General features: G+C 42.0%; 1 long non-coding RNA gene across 1 annotated transcript in view; it reads left to right on the top strand.

Moving 5' to 3' along the window:
* The window catches only part of LOC141277042 (uncharacterized), a 29,332-nt gene extending 18,310 nt beyond the window's left edge, over positions 1 to 11,022 (top strand). Inside the window, exon 3 of the long non-coding RNA XR_012327687.1 lies at positions 10,254 to 11,022. This is a non-coding gene — a long non-coding RNA (uncharacterized lncRNA). The remainder of the gene's footprint in view (positions 1 to 10,253) is intronic.
* The last annotated feature ends 3,079 nt before the right edge of the window (positions 11,023 to 14,101 follow it).

Raw genomic sequence — 14,101 nt, 5'->3', positions numbered from 1 at the left:
GTCACCTGCTTCTGGCACCTGACTTTGGTCCTTTTCTGTGCAGCTTTGCCTTCTGTTCCGCTGTATGCCAAGGTGTGGTTAATCAGAAGAGGAGCGAGCGCCAGGGCCTCTTTTAATCCTCTTGTTCCAAGTGAGGACTCTGTACGTGTCATAGATGAAACTCATCCGAAAGCCGAACAGGATGCTAGTGGCATGGCCAAGTGTCTCCCCCTCCCCGTGAGGCAGCCTGGCTGGCATCAGTCCTCTCCCCAACCTCTTGCCTGCCCCCATTCACCCATGAGCTCTTGTTGGGTCAGAAATGCAATTCTTTGCTGGTGCCAGACAGCCAGATGATGCTGGAACAAAGGGAAAAAAAAGCAAAAGCAGATTTCTAAATTAAGCACAAGCCTCGTTTATAAAAATAAATAGCCACAGCCTAGCAACATGCTCACAGCTCAGCTTCCCTCTGTGATGAAGCCTCTGTGGCTAGAGCCAGGGGTGACACAGCCTTCAGGGGGCCCCAGGCCTGGCCCCGCCCCATGCATAGTACTCATCTGGAAAGTGCTGACAGTGGCACGTTGAGGGCCTGGCCCAACCAAGGGCCAGGCTCCAAAGGAGCAGTGAGGATCCAGAGCTTCCAAACCTTAATGAGGTCCCTAAACACCTACAGACTCTTGGCAGTAAGAAGCATACCCGAAATAATAGCAGGTGAAGTTCCTTGGGCTGCTCTATTGAAACAGAAGCTGCTCCTTGAGATAGCGTCTTCTGTGTTCACCACTGAATGCACAGCGCCCAGCTTAGCACATGGCGCACAGTGGGCAGTCAGACGCTGTGTAAGGGAAGACTGGATGGAGGTGTGAATGGATGGACGGAGGGATGCCGCCATCCCCTCATCCCTGCTTCCCAAGCGCTCCACCCTCAATGGAGTGGAGTGAGAATCTGAAGAGAACCGTAATCTCCTGATTATGACATGCACCAAAGAGGCAATGTTCCCTGGGCTGGATGTTTAAAGCTGAGTCAACAGCTGGGGTGAGCAAGTGGGAGGTGATTAAAGGGTGCAGGCTTTTACTGCCCCAAGTGCAGGTGGTGTGGCCATCACACATGCGGAGGGGCAGAGGATGTGAGAAGTGCCCTTGGTAACAACTGTCAGTGTTCCTGCACCTTCTCTTATTTTTAAGCAGCATCAGCACCAAAGGTGAGGTATTGCTAAACAGAGAAGCCACGGGACAAAATAGTACATGAGTTTCCGGCCTTAGTCCTTTGGGAACAGAAAAGTAGAGCTCACGTTGCCCTTTGAGGCTCCACAGGCCAACACATCAGAAATGGACCACAGCACAAAGATTTAATCCCATCACCAACGCTCCCAAGTCATGAGATGATTAAGTAAAGCTGGGGTGATCCTGACACCGTCCTCTGAATACTGAAAATTAAGTAATCCTCTGAATCCCACGAGGATCCTGGTGAGGTTGCAGGGGACAACCTTGACTCTTGGAGCCGTTGCTTCTGCATACTCCCTAGTGACCAGAGAGTGGTTGAAGACAGCATGTCAAAGTCATAAATCTCTGTCTCAGAACAGGGGCCTTGGGTTTAAAAGATCAGGGAAATTGGCCCACAATTCAGAAATCTGTCTTCTAACATCTTTGTCTGGCCTGGCCAGAAACAGTAAAACCACGTTCATGTCAGTGAGAAAAAGGTTCTTAATTAAATTCAGATGTACAAGAATACATTACAGGTCTACTCGTGGAATAATAATCTGTAGTGGACGGGCCATCTAAACAGCATCAAAAGGGGTACCGTAGCATCCCGCTTCACTCGACAGCATGCAGCAGAGAAGCATGAGTCCTCACAGACTCCTAGATCATTTCAGTCCCACAGCCTCCCAGAACCCCAAAGCCATGGTCCTGGAACAATCAGGATGAGGGAGTCCAGCAGTGACCAGATTGGAGATGTGACCACAAGGACACAACCCCAGCAGAGAGTAAGGACACAGACTGGTCAGGCTACCCTTGAATCTAGTGTATCTCTGGTGACCCGACAGTCATGGCATTCACAACCACAGGCCTGTGCTCCATCCTGTGTTCCAGGGGTCCTGAAGGCTCCACACCCAGGGCTCCTACTTCTGAGATGGCTGCTCAGTGGTAAGACCCCACTGACCCCCATTCTCTGTAGAGGTTACAGAGATTCATGGGAACAGAGTCCAAGACTCAGCTCTGTGACCTTAACTACTTGCAGACTTAGTTTTCTCATCTATAGAATGGAGAGAATAGAAACTCTGATGCCTGCCTCCCAAGATTGTGTGAGGATCAAATGCAACACTATTGTGTTCAAATGCTTCTCAGTCTGCAAGCTATTGTTCTACGTGAAAATGTTTTCTCAACTGTGAAAGTCCATTATGAGAAGTTTGCTTCTGATGTGGGGAGTGAGACTTCCTTTGTTACAAACTTTCACAGAGCTGCCTGGATCTCAGTGTCCTAGGGCTTGATTCATCCTAGTCATAATCCTAATTTTTTGAAGGGATCTCTGACCTGTCCTCTTGGCTTCATATACCAAAGACTTCTAACGTGTGTGTGTTTGTGTATGTGCACGCACATGTATTTGTAACTGCTTTTCTCCCCTTACAGTCCTTCAAAAAGCGCTAGAATTCTAGAACACACGAGGGACCTTAGGGGCTTCTGTAATCCATCCCTTCATTTTGCAAAGGGAGACATCAGGGCACAGAAAGGTTAAGTGCTTGTCCAAGGTCATGTTGTTACACTTGCCCTGTCCTTGGCCCCTCTCACAGCCATACAGCACCTACAGTCCAGTGGATCTTTGAGGGCCATATATCAAATCAGGTACTTCCCTCCCTCTGCTATAGCCACTTTTCCCCCATTTTTAAGTTACTATTACGTAAGCCGGGTGTGTTCTTTAGGATGTGGGGACGGGGGGCAGGAGCGTGGTAGCCAGTTGAGGGCATGTCATTACTAAAGAATGGCAGTTACAGGAACAGGTACATCTAATGATCTAGATGATGCCTCAGTGTAATAGATTATGTATTTTGCACTTGCCTTTTATTTTTGAAAAATAAATATAGAATCATTTCCCTTTTTTAGTTGTTCGTATTAATTTGCATTCAGGAAATGACCAATTACATCCAGGCAAAGCATAGATGCACCTAACATAAGTTGCTGTTGTTTTAGAAGCACATGGTATGAAGGGAACTAGGCTTCATTGAATGACACTTCCTCTACCATCTGCTCCCCTTTCTCTCAGCAGATGACCTTACACCTATGTAGTAAAAAATTAAGGTTATTTTGTGTGAAACCCTCCCCTGTCGCCTGTCTTCTCCATACCTACCCACCCATATGAAGAAGAGTCTTTCATTCTCTCTGTGACAACAGCTCTACCTGTTAGCTAGGTCTAGGGGGACCAACCATCCTAGTTAGCCCAGGACTGAGGGTCCCTGGGACATTCAGTGCTAAAACTGGAAATGTCCCAGGAAGACCAAGACAGAATGATTGCTCTCTTAGGCCTCACACCCCTTCCCCAGGGACCTTTCCAAACACATAACAAATCATTATTGAATGAATTGATAGCAAATAGTACCAAATTGCTGTGTAAAATTGAAAGTCAGGAAGAGAACTAAAATGAATGAATAAGTGAATGAAATTATTTGTTTTTAATGAAAAGATCCATGAATAATGAGCAGGGTAAGAACCAGGAGGAGGATGTCCTACCATCCAGGTGAGCAGAAGAGGAAAGTTTCATTAAAAGATTCATATAAAAATGTAGATCCCATTCATTAAAAGGAAAAAAGCTGATGGTAAGTTAGGGCAACATATTACATGAGAAATAGGCCACAACAGTACTTCCCAACTGTTTTAACTTCATGGCACACATTTTTTAAAAATTATAATATTTGCAACATGGGGTAAACTGAAAAGAGGAGCTACTTGTGGCTAGAGGTGACCATCTAAGGGACCTCTAGACCACAGAAACTCCCCAGTCCCCTGAGGGCTGAGAGGGTCAGTATCACAGCTTTCACTGACCTCTTTGAACGGGATCAGTGGCACTCTGGTCTAAACACACAGGTCTAGACTATTCCATTGCAAATCTGAAATCCACATTTTCCCTAGGTTTCTGGTGAAACTAGCAAAGCCTGGGTGGACAAACTCCCTCTGATGACCCAATGCTACAAAGCTTCCACAAAGGGCATTTCCTGCAATGGGACAAGTTCCTGTTTATATTTCTACTTCCTTGGTGCAGGTTTCCCCAGCATGTGCACAGGGTTGCAGGTTGAGCAGTGACCTAATGACTTTGGGCAGGAAGTAATCCTAGATCACATTCGGTCTGCATCCAATTGCTGACCTGAGTCTTATGAAAACATTAAAAAAAAAAGCAAAGATATTTCCAATGATTTAAAAATTCAGAAATTTCTCATTGATAAATTCAGATAAACTTCTTGAAAAATGGAAAGGTCTGACAGCTGAGGGCCACAAGTCCCACCATGGTCACAATTATCTGAGAACCGAGGGCCTAGGTAGTGCAGTGGATAGAAATGTTGGTGTCCAGAGTTCAAATCCCATCGCTGCTACTTACAAGTAACCAAATTCACGAACTTAACCTCTCAAGTCTTGGTTTCTCATCTTTAAAGCAATGTTAAACTAATAGCAATTACTTCTATGTACCAAAAATGCTTAAAACAGTGGCTAGCACATAATAATCTTTTTTTTCTTTTATAACCACCTTTATTATATATGTATTTTTATGCAACACTTCTCTACATGCATTACAAAATGACTATCACATCCATTGTCTTCTTTTTCCCATTATACATTTTTTGTTTTGATATAAACAGATTTTGAAACAATGAGGGCATGATAAATTATTTAATAAATTATATAGGAACATCTAGTGATTCTTACTTTTTTGAATTTTATTTTATTTATTTTTTTATTTAGCAGGTTCTTATTAGTCATCCATTTTATACATATTAGTGTATACATGTCAATCCCAATCGCCCAATTCATTACACCACCCCCCGCCCCCCTGCCGCTTTCCCCCATTGGTGTCCATACATTTGTTCTCTATATCTCTGTCTCAATTTCTGCCCTGCAAACCAGTTCATATGTACCATTCTTCTAGGTTCCACATATATGCATTAATATACGATATTTGTTTTTCTCTTTCTGACTTACTTCACTCTGTATGACAGTCTCTAGATCCAGCCACGTCTCTACAAATGACCCAGTTTCGTTCCTTTTTTATGGCTGAGTAATATTCCAGTGTATATATGTACCACAACTTCTTTATCCATTCATCTGTCGATGGGCATTTAGGTTGCTTCCATGACCTGGCTATTGTAAATAGTGCTGCAATGAATATTGGGGTGCATGTGTCTTTTTGAATCATCGTTGTCTCTGGGTATATGCCCAGTAGTGGGATTTCTGGGTCATATGGTAATTTTTTTTAGTTTTTTAAGGAACCTCCATACTGTTCTCCATAGTGACTGTATCAATTTACATTCCCACCAACAGTGCAAGAGGGTTCCCTTTTCTCCATACCCTCTCCAACATTTGTTGTTTGTAGATTTTCCGATGATGCCCATTCTAACTGGTGTGAGGTGATCCCTCATTGTAGTTTTGATATGCATTTCAATAACAATTAGTGATGTTGATCAGCTTTTCATGTGCTTCTTGGCCATCTGTATGTCTTCTTTGGAGAAATGTCTATTTAGGTCTTCTGCCCATTTTTGGATTGGGTTGTTTGTTTTTTTAATATTGAGCTGCATGAGCTGTTTATGTATTTTGGAGATTAATCCTTTGTCCATTGATTCATTTGCAAATATTTTCTCCCATTCTGAGGGTTGTCTTTTCTTCTTGTTAATGGTTTCCTTTGCTGTGCAAAAACTTTGAAGTTTCATTAGGTCCCATTTGTTTTTATTTCCATTACTCTAGGAGGTGGATCAGAAAAGAACTTGCTGTGATTTATGTCAAAGAGTGTTTGTCCTATGTTTTCCTCTAAGAGTTTTATAGTCTCCGGTCTTACATGTAGGTCTTTAACCCATTTTGACTTTATTTTTGTGTATGGTGTTAGGGAGTGTTTCATTCTTTTACATGTAGCTGACCAGTTTTCCCAGAAAAACTTATTGAAGAGACTGTCGTTTCTCCACTGTATATCATTGCCTCTTTTGTCATAGATTAGTTGACCATAGGTGCATGGGTTTATCTCTGGGCTTACTATCTTGTTCCATTGATCTATATTTCTGTTTTTGTGCCAGTACCATATTGTCTTGATTACTGTAGCTTTGTAGTATAGTCTGAAGTCAGGGAGTCTGATTCCTCCAGCTCCGTTTTTTTCCCTCAAGAGTGCTTTGGCTCTTCAGGGTCTTTTTTGTCTCCATACAAATTTGAAGACTTTTTTTGTTCTAGTTCTGTGAAAAATGCCATTGGTAATTTGATAGTGATTGCATTGAATCTGTAGATTGCTTTGGGTAGTATAGTCATTTTCATAATATTGATTCTTCCAATCCAAGAACATGGTATATCTCTCCATCTGTTTGTATCTTTACTTTCTTTCATAAATGTCTTATAGATTTCTGCATACAGTTCTTTTGTCTCCCTAGGTAGATTTATTCCTAGGTATTTTATTCGTTTGGTTGCAATGGTAAATGTGAGTGTTTCCTTAAATTCTCTTTCAGATTTTTCATCCTTAGTATATAGGAATGCAAGAGATTTCTGTGCATTAATTTTGTATCCTGCTACTCTACCAAATTCATTGATTAGCTCTAGTAGTTTTCTGGTGGCACCTTTAGGATTCTTTATGTATAGTATCATGTCATCTGCAAACAGTGACAGTTTTATTTCTTCTTTTCCAATTTGTATTCCTTTTATTTCTTTTTCTTCTCTGATTGCCGTGGCTAGGACTTCCAAAACTATGTGGAATAATAATGGTGAGAGTGGACATCCTTGTCTTTTCCTGATCTTAGAGGAAATGCTTTCCGTTTTTCACCATTGGGAATGATATTTGCTATGGGTTTGTCATATATGGCCTTTATTATGTTGAGGTAGTTTCCCTCTATGCCTACTTTCTGGAGAGTTTTTATCATAAATGGGTGTTGAATTTGTCAAAAGCTTTTTCTGAATCTATTGAGATGATCATATGGTTTTTATTCTTCAATTTGTTAATATGGTGTATCATATTGATTAATTTCCATATATTGAAGAATCCTTGCATCCCTGGGATAAGTCCCCCTTGATGATGGTGTATGATCCTTTTAATATGTTGTTGGATTCTGTTTGCTAGTATTTTGTTGAGGATTTGTTCATCTATATTCATCAGTGATATTTGTCTGTAATTTTCTTTTTTTGTAGTATCTTAGTCTGGTTTTGGTATGAGGGTGATGGTGGCCTCATAGAATGTGTTTGGGAGTTCTCCTTCCTCTGCAATTTTTTGGAAGAGTTTGAGAAGGATGGGTGTTAGTTCTTCTGTAAATGTTTGATAGAATTCACCTGTGAAGCCATCTGGTCCTGGACTTTTGTTTGTTGGAAGATTTTTAATCACAGTTTCAATTTCATTACTTGTGATTGGTCTGTTCATATTTTCTGTTTCTTCCTGGTTCAGTCTTGGATGGTTATAGCTTTCTAAGAATTTGTCCATTTCTTCCAGGTTGTCCATTTTATTGGCCTAGTTGCTTGTAGTAGTCTCAGGATGCTTTGTATTTCTGCGGTGTCTGTTGTAACTTCTCCTTTTTCATTTCTAATTTTATTGATTTGAGTCCTCTCCCTCTTTTTCTTGATGAGTCTGGCTAATGATTTATCAATTTTGCTTATCTTCTCAAAGAACCAGCTTTTAGTTTTATTGATCTTTGCTATTGTTTTCTTTGTTTCTATTTCAGTTATTTCTACTCTGATCTTTATGATTTCTTTCCTTCTGCTAACTTTCGGTTTTGTTCATTCTTCTTTCTCTTGTTCCTTTAGGTGTAAGTTTAGATTGTTTATTTGAGATTTTTCTTGTTTCTTGAGGTAGGCTTGTATAGCTATAAACTTCCCTCTTAGAACTGCTTTTGCTGCATCCCGTAGGTTTTGGGTCATCGTGTCTTCATTGTCATTTGTCTCTAGGTATTTTTTGATTTCCTCTTTGATTTCTTCAGTGTTTTCTTGGTTATTTAGTAATGTATTGTTTAGCCTCCCTGTGTTTGTGTAGTTTACATTTTTTTCCCTGTAATTGATTTCTAATATCATAGCATTGTGGTCAGAAAAGATGCTTGATATGATTTCAATTTTCTTAAATTTACCGAGGCTTGATTTGTGACCCAAGATGTGATCTATCCTGGAGAATGTTCCATGCACACTTGAGAAGAATGTAGCGCATAATAATCATTCAATAGATGTCAATGATTCTCCTTCCCACCCTTCTTACATAGGTAGCTTTACTAGTTTCCCTACCATCCTGGCCCCATAATCATTACTGTTAGTCTAAAAAATTCAGTAAAATGAGTTTGGCATCTGTGGTGCTTCAGTTCACTATGTAACAACTCAAGTCTATATCCTTTCCAGAGATGATTGTCCTCATCCCCAGTTTGACACCTGTCCCTTCTCCGTCCCTGAGCTTCTCCCTTGTCTTGCTTGAGGTCACATGAAACCCCACAGCTGGGCAGGGGACACACAGCTGCTCTGAGTCCTCCAACTTTCTAGACAGAAGAAACATGGTCCACCTAGTTGCTCCAAGGCATCTAGTCTTGTTTCTAATATTGAGTCTTTCCCAGCCGTTTTGCTCTCCAGGTCCCCCCCAGCACATATAAGGAGAAAATCTTCTGAGCAATTCAGTTAGCAATTCAATCAACCAGAAGACACGAATGCATAGGAAAATGAGGGAGTGATTTCCTCACAGACAGTTGTTTTTAATAAACCAATGTCTACTGCTAAGCAACCTTAATCATGCCTCTTCCACAAGTACAGCTAAATAGAATACTTTCTTATTACCATGGATTAAGTTGATGCTCTCATGAGTCAGAGGGAGGTACCAGAGAAAGTTTTACTCAGGCTGCAGATGAGTGTAAAACACTTCCTAAGAAGCAAAATAGGAGTGGCATGACTGGGCTGTGTTATTTAAGGCACGTAGTTATTTTACTCACACTTTGGGTTTGACGCTTACTTGGGCAGTTAGCTGTAAAGAGCTGGATTGTTCATTCAAAGCTGAGTGGATGGAGTCATGGTGTGGGAGACAGTCTCCCTGGTTCTCTCAAGAAGACTAATAATTAAGGTTGCGGTTAGATCTTACAGCAGACTAAGGGAGGTCCTGTGGAAGTCCCTGGACGTGAGGAGAGCCTTTGAGGCAGATTAGATGTTGCAACTGTCAAATCCCACAGCACAGGCATTATGCCAAGGGTATGAGGTGAACTGCGAGGCAGCCAATAAGAGCAGCAGGAAAATGGTACCATTTCCAACTGCTCCCGTCTCCTGACTCTGTTTGCAGAGGTAGGGCATTGGCGAAGCCAGCTGCACAGTTCCTTCTGAAAAATTTAACACACTGGGTGGCTACCCCTCCCACTGCCCAAAGCATGGAAAAATCCTTTGGTGTAACTTCCTAAGCCTCTAAATATATATGTCCTTTAATACCTAAATGTGGCTATTTGCACAAAGCCAATCAGTTAAGGTAAAGAGCAACATTTGGAGGGAGGAATGTCTGGAGTGGAGAAGGAGGATTTCCCAGAAAATTCAGTATCTTCTTTACAACTTCTTCATCATCATCTTTTTGATACTGCAAAGAGTCAAACTAAATTTTCCTTTTGCCTCCAGTTAAATGAAACTATTAAGCTGCTGAAGGTGACACTGCAGGAAGTGTGCAGATAACTACAAGAAGTGTGAAGATCTACTGCTTTGACTAATTTTTTTGTGTCCATCTTTGACCCTTTGCTCCCTCTTTCTTGTTCCTAATCTCTAAAAACATGACCAAGACCTGAGGCTTCTCACACCAGATCTCCCTGTGTCTCTTCCTACTGCTGTGTCTCCTTCCAGCTCACTGTTTCCTCATACTCGGACCATGGAATAGCCTCTCAAGTAGAGGTGAGAAAAATTGAGAGGCTTGAAGAGAGAACTGCCTTAGGAACTCCACCATACTCTCCTTCCTGCTGGAGGGAGAAAACAAAAACAAAAACAAACATGGCACAAACTGGGTCATATAATTCTGAGTTAGCGTCAGAGTCATTGCAGGAAGCCATTTAACTTCACTTAGCTTTGAGGTTTCCATATATAAAAGCAAAGCATATAACTTGCTCCCTACTCATTACCCAGGACTGTACTAGGAAGATTTATGAGCAAACGTTTGGAAAGCTCCTGAAGGAGGGAAGAAATCTGATCACTGTGTGTGTTCATCGTGAGGAAAGATCATTTGAAACTAGTAAGCCAACAACACACTGTTGGAAAGGAAAAGATGGAAACAGCCACCACCCGGGAAAATGAAAGAACTCACCTCCAATCTGATGAAAACTGTGTGCAGTGAGGACCAGCAGAGGAAAGATACAGTGGACGCCAAGGGAAGCTGCAAGAAGCAGTGGAGATGAGAAAAGGATCAAAGCAGGCACTGGGATCCAGGAGTTGACAAGCTATCTTGGGAAACCAAGCACACTATTGGGGAAAGCCAAAAATCCAAGATCTTCCCACATAATGCCTGCTTTGGAGATGTTGTATATCTTGTTGGTTACATAAGTATATATCGTTTTGAATATTCATCAAACTCTACACCTAATATACAGTATATGTAAATTTTATCTTACTTTAAAAATCTGTCTATCTAAGCCCATTCAAATCAATGAGTTCCCTGCTACGCCCACGAGCAGCTATACTGCAATTACCAATTTTTATAACAACAGTTCTCATAATTATATTAAACAAGATGAATGTATGCAAATATGGATATTCATGTATATCATAATAGATACAGTTAGATTAAAACTGACTTTGTCATTCTCTAGTAACTGTTATTTCGGCACATTTGTAACACACTGCTAATCATTCAAATGCCAAATGCCTTTGGAATTACCAAAAATAAAATTAGATTGTGTGCAGCAGACTTTTGGTGTTAAATATGTTTTACTGATTTCTAATTCATTAAAAATTGGTGAAGCATGTGTGGAATATGAAAATTCTATTTATCAGAATATTGGTTTGCCCAAATGATACTATACTCTTACAAAACCTAATAATAGAGTTTACTATACGTATGATTTAGACTTTGGGGAAAAAAATAGGTAACAACAGTTATACCTGAATTCATGAATTAGCTGTTGTTTGGTTTGCAGTTCTAACACAAAAGATAAATATTGCTTAACCCAGACTAGTGACTTACTGAGAATAATCAGTGTCTGAAAGGAGCCTGAAGCTGGGTTCTTGCTAAAGAAGTATCACACTTTTGTAAATCACACATACTTGTGAAATTCAAGTTTGTGTATTTTCTTTCGAATAGAAACTTCAGATAAACAAAGAAAGAACTTATTTGAGAATAGGCAATAAATATAAGCCAATCAATTAATTTGCCGCCATTTCTTGTCAATATCAGCACAGGCTTGATCTTTAACAGCAGTGAGGTGCGATCACCACGTCATCTTCCTCATCATCATTACAGCATGGGTCCTCTGAGACTCTGAGATCTGCGTGCAGCAAATTTATCCAGGACTGCCTTAGGGCGTAACACCTGTAGGACAGCAGAAGAAACATGACTAGAAGGAAAAGTTGAACCCCACTGCAATGGCGACAAATGTCTAAGCTGATCTCAGGAGAGACTCTAAAGGTGAAAGGGGACTCTACTGATGACCCTTCTGGGGCAAAGAGGACCAGAGCTTGTACTCTCACATCAACCCATCATTGAATATGGGACGCCCCAGAAAAGGGACATGACCTTGAGCAAGAGAGCTTCCTTTGGCTTACGGAGCTATTGGCAGCCAGGAAAATGAATGTGTCGGACCTGGGGGGAAGCTGGTGTTGTATCACAGCATCAACTACAATCTTCATGTTATAAGTCTTTAATAAATGGCTGGCCATGTGCTAAGCTTTTTACACACATTTTCTAATTCTCACTATAGTCCTGTGAGGGAGATAAATTATCACCTCTTTTTACAGTGGGGGAAACCAAGGCTTAGGAAAGCTAAGTAACTTGCCCCAAGATCACCCGCCAACTGCTTAGCAGTACAACCTGTGTTCAAACACAGGCTACATGTCTCCAAAGTACTTGCACTTGACCAAAACCCTGGATGTAGAGTCAGGAGGCCAGGATCCCCTCAGTGACAAGCTGTGTAGGTTTGACCAAATGCAGCTCTGAATCTCTTCTTAACCTGCAGAGGGTAGACATCTTTCTGAAACGTTCGGGGACCCTCTAAGGCACCAGAAGGTGGGGAGCAAGGGGCAGATTGGTCAGGGCTAGCGGAATAACTCTCCTGTGCATGTGCCCTCCAGGGCTCGTGGTGTCCAACCATCGATTTGGAGGTATCTACAGGGGACGGTGAACTTGAGTGCCATTAAGGCCAGTTTCAGTATCCAAGGAGCTTTGGGGCAGTAGTGGTGCCTGCAGTCAGAGGGGTGGGAGGGCTGTAGTTCTGGGTTGTCCATTCACCTAGAAGCAGGACTCTAGGAAGTGGACAGGGGACAGGGAATTCAGCAACAGCGGAAAGATGTCACACGTCTCAGCTGACAGGCGCTGTTAGACTCCAGTCCGGCTGAACCAGTAATCCTTTATCACGGCTTCCAAGGCCATGATGATGTTTATTGCAGACATACTTCTCCCTCCACATCCATCTTTTTCTCCCACCTCCTGCTCTGCCCCCAGTTACAATGAGTTGCGTACTTTTTCTACAGCACGTACTGTGTGCCTTCTCAGCTTCAGGTTTCTGCCCGGAAGACCATTCTCCCTGGTTCCCTTTCTTTACCTGGCTAACTCCTACTCATCCCCCATGTGTCTACCAGGACTCTTCCAGGAAGCCTTCCTTGATCTCCCAAGACTGAGTAGGTGACCCCCCTGTGTTCTCCCAGAGCAGCCTGTGTTGGGAGGATTATATAATGACCGGCACATAACAGCACTCTGCAAACAGTGGCCATTATTATTACTCTTCCTTGATGGTACCTATCATTCTGAACTGGAGACTGTGCATGCTTTGCCTGGGCCTAGGCCTTTACTCTGTCTCTACCATCTGCCATATTGCAGAGCATACAATAAATGCCTGATAAATATTTGTTGAAACAATAAAAACCTCAGTTACACAACCGGGTAAACATGGACAGGACAGCATGGGGGAGGGGGAAGGGAGGGAGGTGGCTACGGCTCTCTTGCAATCTCCCAGAGGCTGGCCCACAAAGCCAGTGCCAGTCTCTGCCAGGAAGTAGGTCTGAGCTTCCATCTGCATTGGCTGTTGTGCTCAGGGTTGTGTAAGCAACGGGGAGGAATTCCTTTCTGGCTTCAGAGCCTGTAACTGAGAGGGCAGACAGGGATGGTCACGTGGGCAGGATCACTGTTCACAGTGTGATTCCACCTTTTTTGTTTAAGAGACAGTGCAGCATATGGAATATACGTGGAATCTTGGGTCAGACACACCTGCGTTCAAATCCCTGTTCCTTTACCTATGGCTATGAGGCAGCTTTAGGTAAGGGCAGACTCTTTGGGGCAAGACTTCCTGGATTTGAATTCTAGCTCCTCCACTTCCTCACTGTGTGACATTAGACATGTTACGTCACCTCTCTGTGCCTTGGTTTTCCTCATCTGTAAAATGGAAATAATAATTTCTCCTTCACAGGGTTATTATGAGGATTGAATGAGTTCACAACTGTAAAATTCTTAGAACAGGGCTTGGCGTATAGTAAGTACAATGTAAAGGTTTACCTGATCATTCTGAGCCTCAATTTTCTCATCAGAAAAAAATGGATATATGTAGAACACTTGGTTCAGTGCCTGACATATGGCATACTCCCAGTAACCATTATTATTATTGCTATTACTATCACTTCCTTTGTAAGTGGAAGATACTTTCTTAGGGTGAGCTAAATTAAATAATAGAAACTTTCTTCTGGTGGATACTATTGGTCTCTACTGATGATTGAGCTATTTCTGTGTGGTTCTGAGCCAGCGTCTTCCCCGTGCCTTGTCTTCTTTCCCT

This window comes from Tursiops truncatus, chromosome 18, assembly GCF_011762595.2.
Source record: "Tursiops truncatus isolate mTurTru1 chromosome 18, mTurTru1.mat.Y, whole genome shotgun sequence".
Lineage (NCBI taxonomy): Eukaryota > Metazoa > Chordata > Mammalia > Artiodactyla > Delphinidae > Tursiops > Tursiops truncatus.
This window is presented reverse-complemented; position numbering and strand designations above follow the sequence as displayed.